This window comes from Dermacentor variabilis, chromosome 8 (genome assembly GCF_050947875.1).
Source record: "Dermacentor variabilis isolate Ectoservices chromosome 8, ASM5094787v1, whole genome shotgun sequence".
NCBI classification, from domain to species: domain Eukaryota; kingdom Metazoa; phylum Arthropoda; class Arachnida; order Ixodida; family Ixodidae; genus Dermacentor; species Dermacentor variabilis.
This window is the reverse complement of record NC_134575.1, coordinates 146,823,314-146,849,136: the sequence shown is the minus strand read 5'-3', so window position 1 is coordinate 146,849,136 and position 25,823 is coordinate 146,823,314. Positions and strand designations below refer to the sequence as shown.

General features: G+C 47.2%; 1 pseudogene; it reads left to right on the top strand.

Annotated features, from left to right (window-relative positions):
• Positions 1-1,715: 1,715 nt before the first annotated feature.
• On the top strand, positions 1,716-25,405 carry LOC142591595 (uncharacterized; annotated as a pseudogene).
• Positions 25,406-25,823: the final 418 nt, after the last annotated feature.

Below are 25,823 nucleotides of genomic sequence, written 5' to 3'. Positions count from 1 at the left end.
TCGCAAGCCACGTTCACCGCTGTTCTCCCCGCCCCCTCGTCCAGCTGCACCCCTAGTACACTCCAGAGAAAGAAGTATGGCGTCGACGGTTCTTCCACCGCCAAAGCCACTTGAAAGTACGGGTGACGCTTACCAGAACAGGATCATCGGGAAAATTGAGTTTGCTCAATTTTCTAAGGCGACCGGACTAATGAAACAGCCTAACGAAATTCAGGCTGCAACATTTCTTGTGACAGTTGGTGAAGAAGCCAGGCGAGTGTTCTATACCTTCAAATTCGCAAATGAGGACGAAAAGCAACACCTCGATAAGCTCATTGAAAAATTCGAAGCCCACTACAAACCAGCGAAGAATTTAACGTTCAACGAGTTTCGTTTCGGCTCCCGAGATCGACGTGAGGGCGAATCTTTTAACGAGTGGCTGATCAATATCCGAACTCTTGCTCGCTTATGTGAATTCGGAGAACTGGAGGACAGACTACTGCGCAGTCGAATAATTCTAGGATTTAGAGACAAGGACCTGCAGCGGAAACTTTTGTCTGAAAATCCGTCGTATGCCAAAACAGTGGAAATATGCCGAGCAAGGAAACAAGCGAAGGAGCACTTTAACGACATCAGGGAGGCAGAAGTAAGCGCAACCGATGAGGCCACCGTACATGCTGTGAAATCAAAAGCAAGCCTCGGAATTGGCTCAACCTGCTCTTACACACCCGGAAAAGCAAAGTGCCCTGCGCAAGGCAAGCGCTGTAACAAGTGTGGCGGCCGAAACCACTTCGCGCGGGCGTGTCGCCAACCAGAAGCGAGACCGAGGGGCCAAGCATGAAAGATAAAACAGGTCGAAATGGCAGAGGACGAGGGCTATTTTCTTCAAACCCTCGAAGTCAATGCAATTGATGGCCATGACCGCTGGTCAGCGACTGCCGAGATCGCTGCAAAATTGATACCGGAGCCAACTGTTGCGTCATGCCCGAAGTGACAATCAGAAACTTCACTACGAAGCCAGCACAAGACTGCTGCTCTACGCTGCGGTCGTTTTTCGGGCACATAGAAAAGGCGACGAAGAAGATCGAGCTTCAGGTCACCTGTACAACGCAGTCTACCACGGCGCTATTCTTTATCGGGAAACAAGCGGTTCCTGTTACATTCAGTGGCAAGGTGGCTGAACGCTTAGGGCTGATTGGCCGCATAAACACCCTAGACGCCTTGGAAACTAACGAAATAGTGGAAAGATTTCGAGATGTTTTCCAGGGGCTGGGAGAAATCAAAGACGTAGCCTACCACATGGAGCTGAAACCTGAAGCTCGAGGCGTCATCAAGCCAGCGCGACGAATCGCCATCGCCCTTCAGGAGCGCGTCCGAGCTGAGCTGGACCGGATGGAGCGCGACGGCGTTGTTGCTAAGGTAACCGAACCGACTTCCTGGTTGAGTCACATGGTTGTGGTAGTAAAGAAAGAAAAAGTACGCATATGCTTGGACCCATCCGACTTGAATAAGGCACTTCTAAGAGAGCACTACCACATGCCGACGTTAGAAGATATCCTACCGCGGCTGCATGGAGCGAAATTCTTTTCTTCTCTGGATGCATCGTCAGGATTCTGGCAGATCAAGTTGGACGAGCCGAGCTCCCGCTTATGCACTATGAGCACGCCTACGGGCGATACAGATTCCTGCGCATGCCGTTCGGCATCGCTTCCGCGCCGGAAATTTTTCAGCGGGTGATGCACCAGGTACTAGAGGGCTTGAGGGGCGTTGACGTCGTTATGGACGACATATTGGTTTGGGGACAGTCACCAGAGTAACACGACAGAAATTTAGTAGCTATGCTGTCCCGGTGTAGACAACACAACCTGAAGCTCAACAAGAACAAGTGCAATTTCCTCCAGCCCAGAATCCGCTACATGGGCCATATTCTGACTCCAGAGGGGCTGTGCCTGGACCCGAGCAGAGTGGAAGATATCGTGCAATTCCCGCCACCACAAAACCGTAAGCAACTGCAAGTTTTCTTCGGCATGATCAACTACGTGGTTCGGTTTGTCCCTAACATATCCAAGCTGTCAGCGCCGCTTCGCGAGTTGTTAAAAAAGGACGTCGCGTGGGTCTGGACAGACCAGCAAGAAAACAGCTTTCGTCAACTTCGAGCGACCCTCACAAAGGCGCCAGTCCTTGTCTATTTTAACCAAGAAAAACCATCGACCTTGTCAGTAGACGCCAGTCAGCATGGCGTAGGAGCCGTTCTTCTACAGGATGGGCAGCCAGTTGCCTACTCATCCCGTTCGCTAACGGAAGCACAGCAGCGCTACGCGCAGATCGAGAAGGAAACACTAGCAATTGTTCATGGTCGCACAAAATTTCAAGATTATATCTTCGGGCAGTCAGAGGTTACCGTCGAGTCGGATCACAGACCTCTGGAATCTATATTCAAAAAGCCACTTTGTGAATGCCCGCTACGATTGCGGCGCATGAGCCTTGTTTTGCAAAGATTTGCAATCAAGGTCACGTTCAAACCAGGCAAGGAGTTATTTCTAGCTGCTGCGCTTTCTCGCTTCCCGAGTGCTATGGAACTAACCGACGAGACAGAACAATTTCAAGTCAGCGTTATTTCTTCTCTTCCTGTGTCAGACCAGCAGCTCGAGAGCATTCGGCATGAAACTAACAAAGACGCCAGTATGGCTGAACTGCGCCCTTACTCGAGCACAGAATGGCCGGAAACGAAGAATCATGTGCCGCATGCCCTGCGTCCACACTGGTGTTACCGCAACGAACTGCACGTTGACGAAGGCCTGCTCCTCAGAAGCAACAAAATAGTCATTCCTCCGGCCAAGCGACCGGAAATTCTGCGTTTGCTACATACCGCACATGGAGGCGAAGAAGAAATGAAGATGAGAGCCAGAGAAGTAATGTTCTGGCCCAGCATGAACGCGGACATCTCGGCTCTAGCTAAGTCATGCGCAGCGTGCGAAAAGTAGAAGCGCAGGAACACTAGACTGCCTATGCTTAGCCAAGAGATACCAGGCCTGCCATGGCAAGTAGTAGGGCTTGATATTTTCCACCACGATGCCCAGTCCGACCTAATCCTCGTGGATTTCTACTCGCTCTTTTTCGAGATTCAAAAGCTACGTCATACAACAGCGACAGCGGTAAACAACGCGTGCATGCTCGTCTTCGCGACTCATGGAATCCCGGCAAAGCTGTGCAGTGATAACGGCTCGCCTTTCAACAGCGCGGGCTTCCGCTCTTTTGCTGCGCAGCTCGGAATTGCCCACGTAACTTCAAGCCCGTACTATCCTCGTGGTAATGGCATGGCGGAGCGTGCAGTGCAGGAGGCAAAAAGACTGCTAACGAAGTGTCCTTTCGCAACTATGGAATTTTACAGCGCCCTCCTGGAGTGGCGAAACGTGCCAAGGGACGAGCAACTGAAGTCGCCCGTTCAAAGGTTGATGGGTCGCCAAACAAGGACGCAGTTGCCGGTTCTTCCCCAGCACCTCGAACCGCAGACTGTGCCACCACAAGCCGTTCGCAATCGTCTCCAGGAAATAAGGGAAAAGCAGCGGATCTTCTACAACCGGACGGCCAAGCGTCTACCCCATATTCGCAGTGGGTCTCCCGTATCAGTGTACGACACCATACGCAGAACCTGGTCGCGAGCTGTGGTTGTAGGCCCTGCAGGCACACCTCGGTCCTACAACCTACTTACAGACAGCGGACAAGAGCTGCGGCGCACCAGGGAGCATCTAAGTTCCAAAGAAATGCAACCTACGTCGGACCCTGAAGCTACAGTTTCTGCAGATTCAGTATCCCAGCCTGACCAGGTGGCGGAGCTACAACCTGAAGACACCCTTCGTAGAAGTAACCGTCTGCGTAAACCGCCACAACGTTACCCCCTGCCAGAGAGACCGCAGCATTAGGTCCCTGACATGCGAATTTGTAAATTCTTTGTTCTCATTTTTGTTTTCTCGTCGAAAAGAAGGAAGATGTAAGTATGCGCACTGTCATGTTAACACATGCCCTTACGGTACGAAGTGCGCATGCTCATATTTGTACCTGTCCCTATATATGCAGCCCGTTGTCTGATAATAAACACACTTTGTTCCCTGCCTCCCGACCGTTCAGTCATAATCAGCTCACAAGAGAAATCATCGAAGCAAATGCTAACATTGGACGGGGCCATGCATGTGTAAGCTCACCTTCATTATCATTCTCAAGCAATGAATTGGCGTATCTCCGAGTGCAGCCACAGGCTGTCTGAATATGCTGTCACTTCGTTACTATCAGTTTTGTTGCTTGGTTTCTTTGTAACCTCTTGATGTCACATGGTTTGCCCAGTGTACAAGTAGCCTTTTGTGTCACGAAATAAACCATCACTTGGAAGTTAGCGCTCACTCTGTTTTGCGTTCCCTTTGATTACCCCTGCCTCCTTCCTTTTTTACTCTTTCTGAGCTGCGCTACAAGCCTAAAACGGTCCCAGTTCATTAATCCGCCCAACGGGAACCTCGTCTAGCTCTGTGGCTGTGCGCGTAGGAATTTTCTGTTCGGCTTTCTTCCAGTTGAAATTTGTCAGCACCAGCTCCTTTTCCACCTGGGTCACTATCATGCTCTTTTTCTCTTCAAATACAAACTCGTCATTGCCTTGGAAAGATTCGGCTGTTAATTCTCGGAAGTAATTTATTGCCGCTTCTCCTTCTAGTCTGTTTTCGTCGTCGTCTAGAATATGTTGTATTGTTGTTGGCTTCCTGTCTAATAATTTTATGTGGTTACAAAATATTCTAGGCGCGGGCTTCTTTTTCTCACGTATTTCTGGCAACCAACGTTCACTTTCACCGTTTAATTTTGCTTGCACCAGTATTTGAACCTTAGACTTTTTATCCCTGTATATTTCCCATTGACTGTTTACTTCATCCAGCGGCAACTGCGCCTTCTTTGCCTGCCTGTGCTCTCGGGATGCTTTCTGTCGTTCGGCGATAGCTTCTCCTATCTCCCTGTTCCACCAGCTATTCGGTTTCTTCTTTCCTTTCCAACGAATATGTTGTTTCTCTTTCCGTATTTCTCTCGTGATTACACTTAGAAACTCATTAAATTCCCACTCTTTATTTGGCCATTTGCTAAGTTCTTCCTCGACTCTAGTGACTATATTTGTTATTTGTTCAGCGTTCAAATTTGGACTGGCCATTTTGCACTCCTTGCTCTCTTTTCCAACTACATCTCCCAATTTCAAAATGATGTGTTTATGGTCACTCCCTATGCTGCTTTACCATTCCTCATCAATGACCATTTCTCTCAACTTATCATGAATTCCTTCTGTCATCAGACAATAATCAATGGTTGATTACCGGTTTCCCACTTCCCACGTGATTTGCCCTTCACACTTAGGCCCTGTATTAACGATAACGAGGTTATGTTGCTCACGACACTCTAAGCAAAGTTTACACCCTTTCGAGTGCCCCTTCTGCCACACAACATTAATCGTCATCTGCCTTGATGCGTTTCCTTTCTTTAACGCTGCGAGCCCGGTACTTTCCAGTAACGAACTGCATGCGCGTTATCAGCATGATAGCATTCCTGGCAGGAAAGTAGCGGGCGTTGCGTTTGCAAGAAAGGAAGCGCATCAAGGCAGATGACGATTATCGTTGTGTGGCAGAAGGGGCACTCCAAAGGGTGTAAACTGTTCTTAGAGTGAATGGTCTAGCATTTACTTCCCGTTGTTGTCGGTATAGCCGTCTAAATCCTGTATGTGGGCATTCATGTCGCCTAATAGGATTATTTCAGCACCATTCCCGAAACCCTTAATCGTATCCAGCTTTTCTGGACACGAGGGTTTAGAACGTGTGATTGCCACCACGTGGCGCACTGACCTTAAACTTTTCAATGTTCCCGCGGTGACGCGTGATGACGTCAACAAAACAAAAATAAAATAAAATAATTAGAAGCTATCCATGCGCATTGAACTTCGCCGCAATGCTTGTCCCGCCGGCGTTTTCAGTGTTCTTGACAAAGCGTATAACCGCTCGTGGCCTGCGAATTATTTATCATCCTAAGAGCGTTCAGTTGCGACCAGTAACGATTGATTCAGGGATTTGGACACGGTTTTCTTTTTCTTTTCCTTTTTTTTTTGATACTAAGGAATAAACAAGCTAGGGTAATCGTCGGAAGCTCTCCGTAGCAGCCTTTCTTCAGTCGGAACAGTCTTAATGTTCGAACATCGCACAGCGTCTACGAGAGACGCCTTTGTGGATGTCTTTTGGTTTTGACTTATCAATTTCGTTAAGGTGTCCCCAATTCTTTCCCTAGCGACTTTGCTATCCGCACTCATGGGCTATCGCAGCAGCTGTAAATGGAGATGTGCATAACTATTTAGATGGATAGATGGATAAGTTGGTTTTGCACCTTGAGGCAAAATGCACGACACAAGAATTATACAAACTGTCTGTGTGGTCGTCTGTTAACATGTTATATGGCAGAAGCTGCTCACAGTATTACGTCCCATTTACTGGCCACCGGGCCAGCTAGACCTTTGGGCATTACATATACAGTACTTCCGGTTAGTTGTGAAAGTACTGTCCTGCACAGTTATCCACGTGCGTGAAAGAAGACCATTATTGAAGGTTATAGTGCAGTAATATATGCGGGATTTGTCTGTTCTATAGCGTATAGCCGCGATATAGACTGGCAGATATCGAACGCCAGAATGGCTGCCCACATACTCAAAGACCTCGTGCACAACTCCAGGCACTTACTTGTATTCAAGAGTTCTGCGACTCTAAAAGACATCCTTAAGGAAAGGTAAATAATAAATTATGGGATTTTACCTTCCAAAACCACGATCTGATTATGAGGCACGCGGTAGTGGGGGATTCCGTTATAATTTGGACCAGCTGGGGTTCTTTACCGTTCACCTTAATCTAAGTACACGGGTGTTTTCGCATTCCGCCCCGATCAAAATACGGCCACCGTGGCTAGGATTGGATTTCGGGGCCTCGTGGTTGGCAGCCCAACACTACATCCACTAAGCAGCTACGGCGGGTAAGGAAGGTCGGGAGTTCGAGGAAGAGGACAGTCGGCACGTCATTCATCGTCATGGCGCGAGAATCGGTACGAGCTGTCGGAGAATGACCATTGTATTTAGTGTGATGTAGTCCGCGCGCAAAATTTTATACCCGAATCACCCTGTAACGACTGACGACCAGACATTTCGCTTATATGTGCAGTCGCCTGACAGTTCCCGGGCGCTGGCGTCGGCCAAAGGACCTACTTGACCTCTCTACAACACTCGCTTCTCGCCTTATTTCACACCATCGGGTTTCAGCTGAACTCTTTCTACAGCCAATTTATTTGTCGGGAATTTTGGCTACCAATGTTATAGTTCTTTATTTTTAAGTCATCGTTTATATTTAAGGTAGTACTGTGCTGAGATTTCCAGCGGGTTCACCTTTCCGAAAATACCTGCAGATTTGTCGGCCTCTGTTCATATTTTGAGGAATATTTTATAGACCTTGAAACCCTAGCACGGCCCCCTGACCATGCTGCTAAAAAAGTCATCCTATTTTCCTGAGGTTTTGTGCAAGCTTTTGTCTTCTTGCTGTTGATCAACTTCCTGATATCCCTGTCACTTATATCCCATTTTGACTACTACGATCCCACGCAAGTAGGCGATGATGTAATGGCCATGGGATTGAAGCCGTTCTACCGTCGACACTACAGCCGCTTTTCCTCACTGCGAATGAAAATATTGTATTGATGAGCGCCAGTCTTTAGGATAGAAATTCAAGCCTCAAAAAATTATGCGGATCGCAAGCACTGTGGGAATCGATGTAAGCGAAACTTTTGTGTTGTTTGCTTTTACTGGCGAAAATTAGCCGTAATGCTGACTGCGAATGCATAATTTCTTCAGCGTTTAGTGCAAAACGAGACTAGCGAGTTGATGACAATTGTTACCCTGCATGCACCACTGCTTTTTGTCTGCGTAGTACACAACACACAGCGAGACGTGTTTGCTTGAGGCGTTGTTGTGGCCGTTGTTTATAAATTATGAGAGGGTTGAGCATTGCCATTGCTTCACATGGCACATCGCATCGCGACAGACATGTTGGCGGAACTATGAGGCTCTACATTCTAAAACCATAATAGGATTATGAGGCGCGCCGTAGTGGCGGACTCCCGATTAATTTTCACACCCTGGTGTTCCTTAACGGGCACCTAAATCTAAGTGCACGACTGTTTTTGTATTTCGCTCCCGTCTAAATCCTGCTCCCGCGGAAGGGATCGAAACCACGACGTCGAGCGATGTTATAGCCGCACAGCTACCGCGGCGGGCACAGAAACGCTGATTTGACGTGTGACCGCTTCCTTAGTGTTGCATAGACCCTACGATGATTTAATGTTGCTTTGCATCTGCACGCCTTGCGTCAATAGTCCACTTGACGAATTTGCGTGGTGTTTGTTTTTGAGAAATAGCAGAAACGTACAGTAAAATGCCTTCCATTTGGCCCGCAACTGTTGCCGTGTCTATAATAGTAGAGTTTCCTTATCTCTGTTTCCTTAACGTAACCTTTTCCCTGTCAAGACCTTCCCACCTGTATGGGAACTGCGAGCGAAGAGTGGCAAGGCCGTTATTCACTCCTTTCGCGATTGCACCGGTTTTACCCATTCTCTACCTCATCTCCTTGCTCCCTCTCTAGCATTCTATTTACCTCTCTTTAGAACTTGCACGTTAGTAGACCGGTAAGCACTGCAGTTTTTGCACTGCTTTTGCAGGGGGTCACAGATAATAACAGCTGTAAACTTAGCTTGTGCAACGACGTCCAGGAAGCTCCAGAGAGCACTGTGTACGTGTGACGCGATGAAAAGCTCCAAACGAGTTTCTCGCGTCGCCATTCCTCTCTGCTCCATTCCTTCCATGCATATGCACCCTCGCCCCCCAACACGGCGTGCAAGGCAGCAGCAGCAGCAGTGGAAAAGTCGAAAGAAGAGGCAATGAAAGCTTTGCTTTAAAAAATGGCTCTGTTTGTTGACGCAATCTCGCGTATCGTCGTGGTGTTATCGCATCTTTTGCGGGGTTTCATCACTGCGAGAGCCAACTGTCCGATTTGCCCACAGGACTTTCCGCCTTCAGAAGTAACTAGTATCTCGTTGCCAAGACGCGAATGGTCTATCCTGTTTACTACTGACCAACGACACTTTTTTTTCAGTATGTACATTATTTTCGTCATCCACAGGTATATTTTGGAGGCACGCCTTTTACTGCACTGTAATGATAAGTGAACCTGTTTTCAAATTATATTCTCTTATAATTTTTTATTCTTACTGTCATTGTTTTACATAATCTACACAGAGTACTCAGGCACCCTTTAATGCTTTCCTTACGCCCGCCATTGTAATGCAAATAAACATACCTTGAAATCGTTTTCTCAAAGATAAACGCTGCATAAAACGTTGACCTCATGGTGAACATGATCAACAAGGGTCGTAGTACACGATTTTCTGATGTGCCTGTTCGCAAGCTCTTTTTTTTTCAGGATGTGATCTTGTAGTGCAGAAGCGTCCCTCGGACGTCTCTGATGTGCTCGTTTTTTATCGTCAAGCACCCAGTGCAAACTGCGATCGCCGTAACTCCTTGATGTCCTGGTGGCAGCCAACCATGGCGTGTCGTGCAAGTATGACCACGGTGATTCGTTTGGGCTGGCATATACTACGTAGCTTGAAAAGGCCGTCCATCTAACCTAATTGTCTTCTTCAATCATTTATACACCACACGAGTTCTCTCATTAATCTAATTTTCAAATCACTCGGCCCTATTCCTATTTTCGTTTTCGCAAAGTGTGTGTCTATTGCTGTGGTTACCGAATACGCCCAACGGTATGCTACCACTCAAGCCTTTCTGGCGACCTGAGCAACTGAAGTCGCAGGCTTTCTTCAACACGGCGCTGACGTTCGATATGGCTATCCTCAACTACTTTTCGCGGACTTCGCTGACCGCTTTCTCCTCAGTTTCATCTCTTACACTACTCGCTCGTGCTACACACAACACAAACACGCAGCGCCCTTAATGAAGTATCACTTACACGCTAGTTGACATGCTGTTGATGTACATTCCATGTAATTGCCTCTAATTACCGGGATAGGAGCGCTACCCTGTCTTTGGGGACATTGTCCGTCTACAACCTCGCTCAACAACAGAGCTCGTTATTCATCACTTTTTTTTTGTCGATCGGAGCATACTGTATTTCTTCTGAATATACTTTCGCCTTTAGATGCGACTTTCCAAGCCCGCTTATTCTGTTACGCTGACGGCTACCGTTGTTGTCAGGCCGCCACCTCATCCTGAGCTTCGTCATCACCAGAGAGCACAGAAAGGGGTTTTCACATACAAGCCACGTGATTCAAGCCCCTGCATCCGCAGCGTAGAATGCTGCGGATACACGTGCCATTGCGGCCACATATATGCTGCAGCCGTGCTCCATTTCTTCTAGTAATATGGCCGCCGGCTGCTTCACGTACTGCCGCAGGCGGCGGCTGGGACTGGCACTCCAGAAGTTTATGCATATAACCTCCTTGCATAGAAACGACAGCATGGTTTTTAATAGATTGTTGGCTTGGATATGTTTTAGCATGCGGCCCGAGGCGGCACCCTGTCATCTAAAGCGCTCTTATGTTTGCGTTCGCGTCTTCGAGCCATCGGGCACAGCGTGCCAGCGTAGACGCCACTGCGCATGTTCTACCACGCATGCTCACTGGCGTCTGTGCTAGCCCTCTGGGCACGCTGGTCTGCTGGCTCGCTGATCTACAACTCTCTTTTGTCTTGAAGGGACGCGCACCGAACATATTGCAAAAGCGCTTGCGTTGAGCGGATGTAAGGCAATAAACGCTGTTCTAAACTGTCTGTTCTCTAACCTGTGGACTAAACCGATGTTTACAGTATTCCCGCAAACGCAAGGATCACGAGTATGGCAACCGTAACCGCAAGATTTACAGTATGGTCGTAAGTTGTCGCGACAGCGTAGCTGCAGTTCACAGAGCCTGTCACTGAGGGATACGGGGCGAGGTATGGCCGTTGAATAAGTAATTGCCAAGATTTGTATTTGGTAAATGTTAATTACGAAGAACGGCGGATGCTTATACTACCGCAAAGGACGCATGCTGGGCGGTTACTCTAATCATTTGCTCGCTACATCATGCATTTACATTGAAATTAAACTGGTTTAAGAAATTCCCGCTTATATTCTCTCGACCCTTAACTTCGACTTCACCTGCAACCTGAACTCTTTTTTTTTCTCTTTTTGTATCTCACTCCTTTCCCATTCTACGGAGACCTGCTTCCACCGACGTTCGGTTCTCCTTTTTTAATGAATTTATTCACTCATTCATTTAATCCTAAACTGCTGCAGAAGATAGCGTCTCTTTATCTCCATAATCATCTTCTCTCTCACCTGGAATCTGCCATCGAAAACCAGTGCTGCTGTGTTGCATGTGGCGGCGCGTCGCCTGTACAGTTTTCTAGAAATGTCCAGTAGCGCGCATGCAATTTTCGGTGGGCGACGAGACAGTATAGAGCACCTTCTCTGCCACTTCCGCACTCAACACTCTGCTCCATGAGCAACCATTACCCAGTTCGAAGGCAAACCACTATCGGAGAAAAATATCCTGCGAACTTGGTCTAAGCATTATTCGATTCACAAGGCCACAAAAGACCAACTGTGCTTCTTGAAAGTGCCTGTACTGTGTTTACTGCAGGGTACAATCTCACTGCCTCTTCATTCTGTTCCCTTATCTCTCTGTTTATATTTTAAGACGAAGCATAAGGATTGTTAAAAAAAGTGTAAGAGTGGGAAGTTTGGCAAGCTGGTTACGCGGGATAGGTAGATGAGAGATGGGACCGCTTAATGCGTGTATATATATATATATATATATATTGTAAGCATCTATGCGGACTTCATCTTCATCTGTACAAAGTCATCATCAACCATCAGCTCGTGTTCGTTTTTGCATCGGCGCCATTTTCCTTCTTGGAATAAAGCGTCGTCTCGACCGCTGTATTTCAAGTGGTGGAGGCGCTTTAAGATCCCTTAGACCTCAATCCACTTCAAGATCTCTCCTGGAGCTACGTTCGGGACGCCGCTCACGCCAAGAGGCCGCCATGTCGCAAGACCTGATCGCAGCGTCCACCATCTAGGTTCAAGTGCCAGCGACCTCCACTCCCAACCCTGCAAACAGCCGGTATCGCGATCCTGGAATCTTTTCTGGCTTGCCTGGTGAGGACGTTGAAGACTGGCTCGACAACTACGATCGTGTAAACGAATACAACTGGAATGAGACATCGAGCTTAAACAACGTACAATTTTACGTCTCTCAAGTAGCCGGTACATGGTTACTGAATCACGAGACAGACTTCCTGGATTGGTCGCCTTTCAGGGAGCAGCTACGGCGGATTTTTGGCCCACCCACGTTCGTTCGGAAGTTGCGAAAAAGAGGCTGTCTGAGCGCGTCCAGCATTATGGCGAGTCATATACCTGGTGCATTGAGGACATCCTCGCGCTTTGCCGCCGTGTCGACAGTGCCATGTCAGAAACTGATCGTGTGCGACACCTTCCTAAGAGTATATGATCTACTGCCTTCAATGCACTCGCCGCTCAAAACCCTTCAACGTTGGTGGACGTAGTCTCCGTCTGTTAGCGCCTGGATGCCATGCAATCAATCCGCTTGCAACCGGATTTTCCGACAACTCCCTGGCAAACAGTATTGAGCGCCGGTCAATCATTCGAGCCATAATTCGCGAGTAATTGCAAGCGCATGGCTCACCCCCTTGCAGCAGCGCTCACGTCCAACCTGCTTCTACTGACCTGCGCGGTATTATTAAGGAGGAATTGGCATCCCTGCAGAACGCCCACCATACCAACGCTTCTCCTCGCCCACAACCGGATTCTTATGCCCAGGCTGCTGCAATTCCAGCCGCGCCGTCTCCAATCACACCACCTGCGCCTGTTCACGATCACCTGGCACCTTTAGTCGCCCGAGCTCCGAACCCACCTTCCTACTCTGCCTGAGATTCGTCGAGGCTTATCTGCTATTACTGCGGCTTTCGAGTACATAAGTCCCGGTTTGGCGACGCCGCCAGCAAGACGAACTTCGTGGTTACGCTGCCTTTGAGCGCGATGAACCACCTCCTCGAGTCTACCGCACTTATGACGATAATCCTCCCGCTCGCCGATCTCCAGCTCCGGGCGACTTCTCCAACACCGCACACAAACCACGTGCCTCGAGACGCCACTCCCCATCGCCGCTCCGACGTTCTGTTTCGCCACTTTGACCTGTCTCCCAACTCATTGTCCAGCGACCGGAAAACTAACCAGGGCAGTTTTTTGGGGGAAAACTGCATCGCAGCGAAGTGCTCCAAGTCCTCCTGAACGTCCTTCGAACATGTTATTGGTGTCTGTGGAGGGTGTGCGTTTGTTAGCTCTCATTGACACGGGAGCTGCTATATCTGTTATGCGTGCGGACCTGTGCTCTCGTCTGCGGAAAGTTAAGGCGCCTCATATTTGATCATCCTTGATTGGGGCTAATGGAGCAATCATTCGACCATCAGCCCAATGTACAGCACGCGTCTTCATTTATGGTATCCGTCATCCCATTAAGTTCGCGATTTTATTCCCGTGGCGCGTCCCTCGATGGAAGAGGCCAAAAGGAGGGAGTCGCAAGTGAACGAGCAAATGAATATTCAGGATGCTAGCGAGGACGACAACTACGATAGCAACGACGAAGACAACGAGGAGGACAACGGAAGCCTATAATGGTCCTTTTTCAGCAAGCGGAAACCAAACAGAAAAGTCAAGCCCGAACAGCTTCGCCTCGAGCGGGTGAATCGACTTCATTTTGCGCTCTCCATCAGGCCACTTAACAAGGTACACGTCCATGACATACCTAAGCAGGCTATAACAGCAGCACTAGAGATGACGGCAAGAAGTTGGGAACTTGCAGAATTATCAATTTTCCGCTATGACCCTGCAGCGAACTGCATAAAGGTTAGTCAGGGATGAACACGCGAAGAGACTTGCGGCGCTGACACGATTGGCTAAGAAAATGAGCGGTCGCGTTCGTACGTATGAAGTGATAATTGAAAGAACGCATACACAGAAGGTGGAGAATAGTCAGGGAGTCATGAAGCTGCGTCCCGGCCAGACCATTGAATATACGAAGGATCACTTGAGATGCGAGACGGCAACTATCCTAGAGGCACGTCTGCTCGGGAAGACAAACATGTTGCTGCTAACTTAACCTGGAATCTCCCCCAAACAGGCTCGTATTCGGTTATCAGATCAGAAGGGTGCATGAGTACTGACCGAAGGTTATACCTAGCTACAATTGTCACGGATTGGGACACATTGCCAAGTATTGCCCTTCAGCCAAAGTTTGTAAGCAGTCTGATAGAAAACACCCTGAAGACAACGAATGCGACGAAGAGCTATTCTGTGTCGCATGCCAGAAACAGGGCCGCATATCGTTAAACTAAGCATGTCGTAGCCGTGCACCGAAAGACATTAAGAAAGTCGTGCAAAACATAGACGGTCGGAGGACAGTGACCTGGTCTGAAAATGTGCTGGCGGGAACATCCGCACAACCGCTCACTATCCGCTCACTATGAGCAACAAATGAAAGAACTAAGAAAGGAAAATCAACAGTTGAGAGCAATGCTGCAGCAAATACTCGCACGACTACCACCAGAGCAACGAGATACGCAACCACAGCCAACGCCAGGGCAACGTGAATCAGAGACGCCGGCAAACCGAGAAAAACGCATGCGTTCTAAGAGTCGGGTCGGGCGATCAATTATTCGGAAAACCACGGCAAATTCTAGAAAGCTGCAACACGCAGGACCTGCACAGACTCAGCAAAACCAGGCGTCATCAGTGTCAAAACCACTTACAGCCCAAGACTCGGCGTATGCGCAGATACTGAGCATCCTAAGGCAGGAAAGACACACTGAGACCCAGCGCCTCTAAACGAACCTACGGGAGGAATTTCAGACAGTAAAAAATGCAATACAAACTCAGCTGCAGACGATATAGGGTGTAAAATGTGTTGTTGGAGGTTGAAATGGCTAACGACAATTACCTTCTTCCAAAGGATGTAAACACAGTTGCAACGAACCAGCAAAAAGAAAATCACTAAAAGGCCATCATTTAAACCTTCGCTCACTTTACAACAAGGAAGCAGAAATGGATTGTTTTATCTCTAGTTTTTATTTTTTCTTTGACGCTGTCATGTTAACTGAAACTTGGTGCAAGGACGACCAGGATAACTTCGGTTTTCATGTTATCAATCCTTCTGCTTAAATCGAAAAAATCGTCGTGGTGGTGGAGTCATGCTATTGATGAAGCCTAATGTAAAGTGTGAACTGCTTCCTTCTTTTTCTGTGCTATGTGATGATTTTGAAATATTGTCAGTTTGTGTAGGTAAGCATGTGTTTCCTGTTTGTTACCGGCCCCAACATGGAAATGTGTCAAGCTTCTTTTTTTATTTTACGGGCAGTTCCTCGATTTTGTTTCTGTAAATGGTTACTCTGTCACGTCAGCCGGGGACTTTAATATAGATATGTTAGCAAACACTAACGAACAAAGAAACGTGAAAATGCTTATTACGTCAAATGGTTGCGATAATGCAATCACATTGCCGACCCGAATTACAAAGGACAATAAAACACTGCTGGACCTTTTTTGACAAATTTTGGTAATACAGACATCACAGCAGGAGCTATATCATGTGGTCTTATCGACCATCTTCCGATATTTGTTATGGTAAAGAAGCAGAATTTAGGAGGATGCAGAAGCCGACCACCCATTTTTTTTCAGTCTATTACTCTGTCAAATTTAGTCAGCTTCAGTAGTGAACTACTGAAGTTAGATTTTACATGGGTAATGGAGATAAAAAATGCCGATGAAGGGTGCGAAAAATTTATGAACCAGTTCCTGCAGATATACAAGCGACATTTTCCAATAAAAATTTTAAGCTAGGTAAAAAAATGCGCAAACCTTGGATAACCCGCGAACTGCGGCTAAAAATCAACGAGAAGAATATGCTTTACCACCAGTTTATTAAAACAAAAGATCCTGATACGTTGAAGCAATTTAAGGCGTGCCGAAATAAATTAAACAAGGAAGGTAAAGAAAGCAGATCTAGTTACATTTACTCTGAATTCCAGAGTTGCCTAAAGAAAAGTGACCTCGTATGGAAATCTTGAACAGTTTCTAACGCACGAAACTTTCACCTAGAATCGAGAAGTTGCAATAAATGACTGTGAAGTGTCTGGCTGCGCCCTTGAAGATTCCTTTAATGAGTATTTACTTCATTTTTCCGATCATGGTATACTTGAAGATTTTTACAATTTTATGCCCGTTAGAAATACTTCATCTGCTTTTCTAAGCCCTGTAACAGAGGATCAAGCTACATCAGCTTTTCTTCTTTAAATAATAGTTCAAGTTGCGATGCTGAAGGAGTTCAGACACGTCCGGTGAAATATGTGTTGGATGTCTTATGTCCATATTTAACCCATATTTTAAACTTTTGCCGAACAAGTGCATGTTTCCAAAGCGAATGCAAATCGCTAAAGAAGCTATGCTCTTCAAAAAGGGTGATCCTAATGATATGAATAATTGCCGAGCCATCTCCGTTTTACCCATATTTTCAAAAGGCTTGGAGAAGTTCATTCATTATCAGCTTTGCTCGTTCTTTGATTTACACAAACTCATTTCAGATGCTCAATATGGATTTAGGAAGAACAAATCAACCGAATTAGCTTTGCTGGAGCAGAAAGAATTTATTTTGTCCGAAAATGGAAAAAAGAACGCTGTACTAGGTATTTATGTGGACTTTTCTAAAGCATTTGATTGTACTCATCACTTCACTTTTCTGAAGAAACTAGAAATTTATGGAATCCGAGGGCATTTTCTTGAGCTTATCAAATCACATCTCAGTTTTCGACAGCGGTTCGTCCAAATCGAAACCTATCGTTCTGATTTAAAATCCATAGTTAAAGGTGTTCCTCAGGGCAACATTCTTGGTCCGCTTCTTTTCAACATTTGCATCAATGATCTCACTAACCTCTCTACTAAACATAAACATGTTTTGTATGCCGACGACTCTAGTATATATCTATGTGCTCCAGATTGTCATATCTTACACAGTGACGCGAATTCTCTCCTTACCAAACTTAAAACGTGGTCAATAGTAAACCATCTAAATATAAATCTCAATAAGACGAAAGCTGTAATATTTAGACCTAAATCAAGGCAGCTAAATTCTCATGTAAGCTTAAGTTATGGTGGCGCACCAATAGAAATCACAAATAATATTAAAATTCTGGGTCTTACATTTTCTCAGAGCATGCTATGGGGTGGTCACATTGATGCTGTTCTAAGTTAGCTCGAGCAGTCGGCATTATTTCCCATTACAGATCATATCTCCCGTATCCTGTAAAGATCCTGCTTTAGAATTCCCTGTTTTACTCTCATCTTTATTACTGTTTCTTGATCTGGGGCACAACCACGTATACAAATTCGCAAAAGGTCTTTATACTTCAAAAAAAGAAAGCTTATCAGAGTACTTTTTCATCTACCATACAATAGTCTTTCGCAAGGTCGTTTCTCCAAAGCATACATGATACCAGTATTCAATCTTTACAATTATAAGCTAGCACTTGCATTCCAGCGCCAACTAAAATATCATCTTGAATATCTGGATGAGTTGTCATTACTGAAAAAGAGCACTGTGTTTTACCCTACCCGTCACAAAGAGGAGTGGATTGTACCAACTCGTAGAACCAATTACGCAATGGAAAAATTATCGTTCACACTTCCAACTCTATTAAACAACTGTAAAAAATCCGGGACTGACCTACTTAAAATATCTAAACGTGAATTACGACAGCTTCACTGCACACATGCTTAGTAACTCCACCTGTATTCCTATAATGTGTATACTTAATCCTGTGTTTATTGTACGGGTTTATACCCTCTGTATTCATTGTATTGATTGGTGCTCTAATCTCTTTGTTTCTATTTCTATTTCATTTATGAAATGCTCCTGTTATTTTTGGCTCTGGTAAAGTGCGAAGAGATTGTATGTATACTTGTGTGTGTCTTTCCCTGCTTTGCTGTTGTTGCCCTGTGGAAGGGGGCTGTGGGCCTTTGTCAAGCTGCCGTTTACGAGTAGCTTTTACCCACAACCTCCTCCATCATTCCGATGGAAATAAATTATTATTATTATTATTATTATTATTATTATTATTATTATTATTATTATTATATTCACAGAAATTCAGAGAAATATTCAGAACCAATAGGATGAACCTAAAAGGCGTAAGCCAGCAGATGAAGTATGACGGCACGGCCTATATGCATCCAATGGAACTGTCGAAGTTTTATGCAGAATAGATCCACACTAGGACAGCAAATTAAAGAATTCAAACCCCTTGTCGTGCTAATACAGGAGACAAGGGGACCGTGCACTATTCGAGATTACCGAACCTTTTCAGCAGGCTACGATACGACACCAGGGCAAAGGAAACCAACAAGCGCAAGGCCAAGCTGCTCTTTTTAGTAAGACATGACTGCACCGCAACACAACTGCAGATACCAGGTTTGTGTAATGATTTCAGAGAAATTGTAGCGGTAAAACTATGTCCGCGCAGCCACCGGCCAATGGTTGAGGCTCCACGTACTACAGACCCCTAACGGGCAAGCACCGGAATGACTCCTACCACTGGCTCGGTAAGGTGCAGGCACAAGCCGGCGGCCTTCCCATTCTAGTGGGGGGAGACTTTAACGCCAAGCATCAAACACGGGGCTACGCCAAAGCTGACCCGAGAGGATGCATACTGCACGATGCAATGGAAAAGTCAACTCTGGGCATATGCAACACACCAGAAACACCAACGCGCATAGGGCTACACGCTAGACAACAGGACACAACGCCCGATCTGACACTAGCCACTCCAGGGCTCATAAGGCAATGGAAAGTAGAATCGACGACATGGGGAAGCGACCATTTACCAATAATTATCACGCTCAATCGCAAAACGATCCGAGAGAAGAGAGAAACGGTGTTTTTTTGACTGGAAAAAATTTCGAATGGCCACCCATTTGAATGGCCACTCTTTTGCGGACGTTGCACAATTCAGCGCTATGATAGCGGAGGCACGGCCGGAGGCCATAGAAACTATCCCATGCAATGACACTACAACTCACATGAATATGCACCTTGATAATCTATGGCGGAAGGTCAACCGCCTCACACATCAATACCCGTATAAAGGAAAGCGTCACAAGGATCTAATGCGCCTTAAACATCAACACCAACTCATCAAGGAATACTAACAACAACTCTAAGCAGACACGTGGCACAAGACGTGCCCGAAGCTTGGCCGGAAACCCGGTCTCGAAAGGCTATGCCAGATATTAAGGAGCCTGCTTGGGAGCAACAAAGGCGCGGCTCCTCTCGCGGAGCTCGTTTTACGAGAAGAGCCGGCCGTGCTGGAGAACCGCGTCATCCACACTTTCTTCCCACATGCTGCCGAGGCGCCTCGGGAACCGCTGCCTTCTGCCACGATAGACAATGCGAAAGAGGAGCTAGACAAGTTGGGTGAACTCGTAGCGGCCCTTGTACAAGGTAAAACGAAGTCAGCTCTCGGGCACCATGGAGTGACTTGGCAGGAACTTCGAAACCTCAGCAATGAAGATCAAGAACAGCTCTTAACAATTGTCAATGAATCCTAGGAATCCGGACTAGTGCCGGATTCACTAAAACTATCTCTCATCTACCCTATACCTAAGCCGGGCAAGGACCAAACGAAACCGGCTAACCTACGCCCCATAGCGCTAACGTCAACTGCCTGCAAGTTGATAGAAGGAATGCTACTCACAAGAACGCAGCACTACATCGAATATGTACAAACGGGTTTGCATCCTACGCAGGCAGGTTTTCGGCCGAACATGGGCACACATGACTGCCTCTGGTTGCTCCTCAGAATGATCAACTGTAAGTCTCGCAAACAGATGTCTGACTATATTCTTGCTGTCGATATGCGTAAAGCATTCGGTAACGTGAAATAAGAGGCCATCTTACAGAAATTGGCAACCAGGTACCCTAGCCAAAGAACATACGACTGGATCCGTAGCTTCCTCCAAAGCAGACCTATCCAGCTCCATGGCAAGGCACCGGAATGGAGTCCGAAGGCCGACTACTTGGATAGGGAAGTGCCCCACGGCTCCATCCTCGAACCTATGTTATTCATTCTGGCCATGACAGGGGTGGCAGAAAGTCTTGAGCGATACACTTCGGCCCGTTTTACTATTCACGTCGACGATATAACAATATGGATGGAAGCGGTGGATTATTCCGACATACAGAGCATGAAAACTGAACTGCAAGTAGCGGTCCTGAGCCTTAGCGACACTTTTGATAACTTCGGACTGCAACTATCCCCGGAGAAGACATAATTGATCAGCGTAGATGGAAAGAAAGCGACCAACGTTAAAAAGCAGATCACTTTACACATCGGCCAAAGCAATATTACGTCGACCAATGGATAAATTAGGATCCTCGGAGCACAGATGCAACAGCCCCCAGATATGGATTCGCACACTAAAGTAAAAATGGAGACTGCTGTTGCACATGGTTAGACGAATATCGAGCAAGTATGGCGGAGCGTCAGAAAGCGTGCCAAAGGCTTGCAAAAGCGGTCGCTGTTGGAAGAATTCTTTACGGGGCACCCGTGTATGAATTATCTGAACAAGACCTCGGCGACATCGAGAAGTTACGCCGGGCCACCCTCTGTACGATCACTTGGGATACCGAAGCATGCGAGGAACGACGACCTGCTCAGGCTCGTAACTATTCCACCCATACGGGACATAATCAGTGAAGCGCGAATTCGAATGCAATCCCGGTTGGAAAACACGACTCCAGGAAAACTGATCATGGCATGGGATAAACATGGTCCCTGCGAAGCCAGAGCCCGCGGAAGGGACCATAACGCCACCATGGGAAGCACCACTGGGCATGCGGAGGCAACAACGCCCAATCGCCAGACGAAACGCGGAAGCTAGAAAAATATTTCAAAAGAGATTGGAACTATGAACGCCGCCGCGCACCATTAACATCTACACGGACGCTGCAATCACAAGCGACATAGCAAGCATGGCCTGGGTTAGCACATCTGCACCCGAACACAACGGCATCACACATGTCAGCTTCACGGGGGTGCAACTTTGCACGCTGAACTCTTAGCTATATGGGGAGCGGTCAACACCGTTCCCATTGGCATGGGAGACATTGTAGAGCAGTGTGTGCGAAGTACTTATTGGATCCTTACTGACTCGTATGAAGCGGTGACCGAATTAACGGTGCCTACGACAGATGATGAAGAAACTGCCAACTTTAGCCTCATTATTTTCGTCAACAGACAACCCTATGCTCCTCCGAACTCGTCTGGTAACGGGCATCACTATCGAAATAAAGTTGAGTTGTTTTGTTCACCTCAAACGAAGTAGTCGGTTTTTTTTTTAGCCGCCTTAATTTCCTCAAATTTGGCTCCGACACCCGGAAGTAACGATCGAACTTACCATTGAGGCAACGAGCTCAACAGACGTCGACACCAAAACGAGCTCGGGGAAAACCAGCAACCATCCTCGGGAAGAACACGGTCGATGAGGGAAGCCTTCAACAACTAGGCCTAGCCGCATCGCGGTAAGCCAACTGTAAACATTGATGCCACGATGGAACGGCTCAAACTGAAAAGAAGTGCATCGAGAACTCAAGTGACTCAACCGTTTTCTGAGGTGGACTTATTCTTGGAGAGTCATGCAGGTCAAGGAGCTCTTAATGTATCGTCTGCGAAGCTTAGCACCCCCCAAATACAGCTAAACGAGGTGGACGCAGCCATCGAGCCTTTAGTGCAAGACCAAGACGCAGAGCAAAATTACGCGCGGGCCATAGAATACAACGACCGTATCGTCGCACACATGGCAAAACTCCGCCAAGAAGCAGAAAAAGACCTGCTAACAAAACAAGCAGAAATGGCGGCGACGTGGGCGCAGACCGACGGTCTTCCGATGGGGGCAAAGTACAAAGTGAAACTGCCAACGCTCGAGTTACAACAATTGAGCGGCGCCGCCACGGAGTGACAGTCCTTCTGGGAGCAGTTCGAGCAAGTCGCGCACGGAAACGACGGTCTCTCCGACGCGGAGAAGTTTCAGTACTTGCTTTCGGTGCTTTCGGGAAAAGCCGCAGCGGCCATTGCCGGCATTCACGTGAATAGGGCAAATTACACCACTGTCATCGAACTTCTGAAAGAGCGCTTCGGTCGACGAGACGTGCTGATTCAAGAACACCTGACTAAGTTACTCGACTTGCCAACGGTAAAGAACGAAAAGGAGCACATCGTCCTACGTCGACTCTATGACCACCTGCAACGCAATATCGCTGGTCTCACGGCACTCGGAGTCAAACAAGACAGTGACGGCGCCCTGCTCTCCTACGCACTACTGCGAATGCTGCCAGCTGATCTTGTTGTCGGATACCACAAAGGACTTTCTGCTGCAAGCAAAGATGATGGGATCAGCATCAAAAGTTTGCAAGCTTTTTTAAAACAGAAGTAGAGAGCAGCGAAAAGGCACTGCAACCTGGTAATCTCGCAGCCAGAGAATCGAAACATCGAGACAAAGAAAAGAGCAAACCTCAAAAAGGGTCAGCAGCTTCTCTTTTTCCTGCGGGTGCTTCGAAGCAGGCCGGTCCATGTGCATTCTGTGCTGCAAAAGATAATGCGACTCAGGATTGTCAGGCGAAGATGTCATTGGATGAAAAGAAGAAAGGGCTCACTGCAGCTGGCTGGTGCGTCCGATGCTGCATAAAAGCGCACACTTCAAGTGAATGCCGCAATAAAAGAATAAAATGCAAGGAATGTGGCAGAAGACATCTGACTCAGATGTGTGATCCGACATGGAAGCCACCCGAGAACAAAGCTACAGAGTTCCACCCTTGGACAGAAATCTGAAAAAGGTATCAACTGTGCTGCTCCAAACCGCTCAAGTATGGGCAAAGTGACGTAGAAGAGCATGCACTCGTCTCCTCTTTGACGGAGGTAGCCAACGTAGCTTTGTCAATAAAGGACTTTCACGTGAACTGTAACTATAGGTCGTGGGTGAAGAGCACATCACAATCTACCCATTCGGAGGAGCAGGAAACATTATCAAAGAGAAGCGCAGAAGAGTAAAACTTTGGCTAAGAAGTCAATACGACCGTAAAGAGCACTCTATGGAAGCTCTGGAAATACCGGAGATCTGCTCTGATAGGCTTCATGTTCCTAAGGAGATCCTAAAAGAGGTGCAAGCGGACATGGATGAACTGGCAGATGTGACTGTTGCACCAGCCCATTTGATGGGAAGCGGGATCGATATTCTTATCGGTGCTGACTATCACTGAACATTGGTGTGTGGCAAAGTCAAGAAGCTGCAAGGCGCACTAGTTGCGGCAGAGACCGAATTTGGCTGGACTCTGCAAGGAGCGATTCCCAGCAGTAGCTCAGCTGCCTACTGCTCAACCGTGGCAGTGCTTCGTGCCGGAGTGTTCGCCGACACAATCATCTTGTCCAAGGAGCCTAATCATTCTGGGAACTTGACAGAATTGGTATTATCGACTCTTGTGCCCAAACGAACGAAGAAAGCGAAGAAGTCATGAGCAAATTTGGGGCATCGGTAGAGAAAATGGACAAGCGCTATGAGGTAGCACTGCCCTAGAAACTCTTGAACACGCAACTCGCCGACAACAAATCCGTTGCAAAGAAACGCTTGACTAACCTCACGATGTTAATGAAAGATGAGACGACACTGATCAAGTATGACGAGGCCATCTGTCAGTACTTGCAAATAGGGTTTGCAGAACGACTTCCATCGCAAGAAACAAACAACGATGTACGCAGGTTATACTACATGCCTCATCGCGCCGTTTTCAGACCTGGCAGCCTTTCGACCAAGATTAGAGTCCTATTTGACGCATCTTCTCACGATGCAGGTTGTATATCTCTGAACGAAGCCCTAGAACCAGGACCGAACTTGAATCCAGATTTGCTTAAAGTGTTGCTGAACTTCAGAATTCATCGTATTGGATTAAGTGCAGACATTGAAAAGGCATTTTCGCAAATTTCGGTGCAACCGTTGGATGGCGATGCCCTCCGAGTTCATTGGTATGGACATCTTCCAACGAAGAAATACCCAGAGCCTCCTATTGAGGTCTGGAGAATGACTCGTGTCCTTTTTGGCGTGACAAGTAGTCCATTCCTCCTCGCAGCCACCGTGCGCCACCATCTGTCCACGACAGGAGATTATCCAGAAATAATAAAAACCATCAGCGAGAGCCTTTACGTGGACGACCTTATAACAGGAATGAACACAGTGGAGGAGGCTACAGATTTCTACCGAGGGGCACTAGATGCCATGAATCGAGAAAGCATGACACTGCGTAAGTGGAACTCCCATTCCAAGAAGCTGCAACAGCTGTTCAACAACGAAGGAACCGAATGCGCCCCTGGCTACGTGGAATATCCAACAAGTGTCTCACGGGTCCTCGGACTTGTATTGGATAAGGACAGAGATGACCTAGCATTTTCCATGGAGGCCATCTTAGAATTCCTAGACCAAAACAGCAACACCAAACGATTCATTCTTCAGGCATCGGCTCGTATATATGATCCACTTGGTCTCATTTCTCCAGTCATAGTTACAACCAAGTTGATGTTAGAAACAGTGTCGGAATTGGGTATTGAGTGGGACGCCCCTCTGCCTGAAGAAGCCAAAGCAGCTTGGACTCAGTGGCACACCCAGCTACACCATTTAATGGACCTAACAGTGCCAAGACGATATGGTAGCTTACCCAACGATAGCTGGAAGGAAGTACACATCTTCACAGGTGCCAGCCCCAAAGCTTACGGCGCCGTTGCATATTCGCTCATCTTCGGGGTCAAGGAAGCAAAGCTTACGCTGGTCCTCTCAAAGTCCCGAGTAGCACCAATTAAGAGAATTTCTCTTCCAAGACTGGAATTGATGGGCATAGAGATAGATGCTCGACTGAGGGAATATTTGGAGCGGTCACTGAGCCTTCCAATAGCCAAATGGTATCTGTGGACTTATTCATCTATTGCGCTGCATTGGATGCGAGGTCCCGCCAAACAATGGAAACCCTTTGTCGCGAATAGAGTGTTGGAAATTCAGCAGCGATCGGATCCAGACATCTGGAATCACTGTTCTGGGATCGAAAATCCCGCCGACATTTTGACAAGGGGATTCACACCTCAGACACTCCAGTCGAGCTCACTTTGGTGGAATGGACCTGCTTGGCTTTCGAAACCACCTACTTGCTGGCCAAGGCATGAAGGCACCACTGACATGATCATCGCGGAGGAGGAAAGAAGAACGCTTCGCATTCACAACGTGACTGTAAAGGAATCTGTCTTGCCACTGCAGAAATATAGCTCCCTCTCTAGACTGGTTCGAGTGACAGCCTGGGTTTTACAATTTTTCCACAACGCCAATCACCCCGGCCAAAAATACGAGGGACCTATTACGACAGAGGAAGTCCAAAAGGCGCATACTTGTTTGATTCTTCAAGTGCAATTCGAGGCCTTCCAAGAGGAACTCCAGTGTTTTCGCCGCTCGACACGCATGTCAAGCGATTCTCCGATACGTGATCTCAGCGTCATCTACGACGACGATGGAGGGCTCAGAGTGGGAGGAAGGCTCGCGGCCGAGTTGTCCTACAACGTGAAGCATCCTGTTATCCTACCGTCAAGA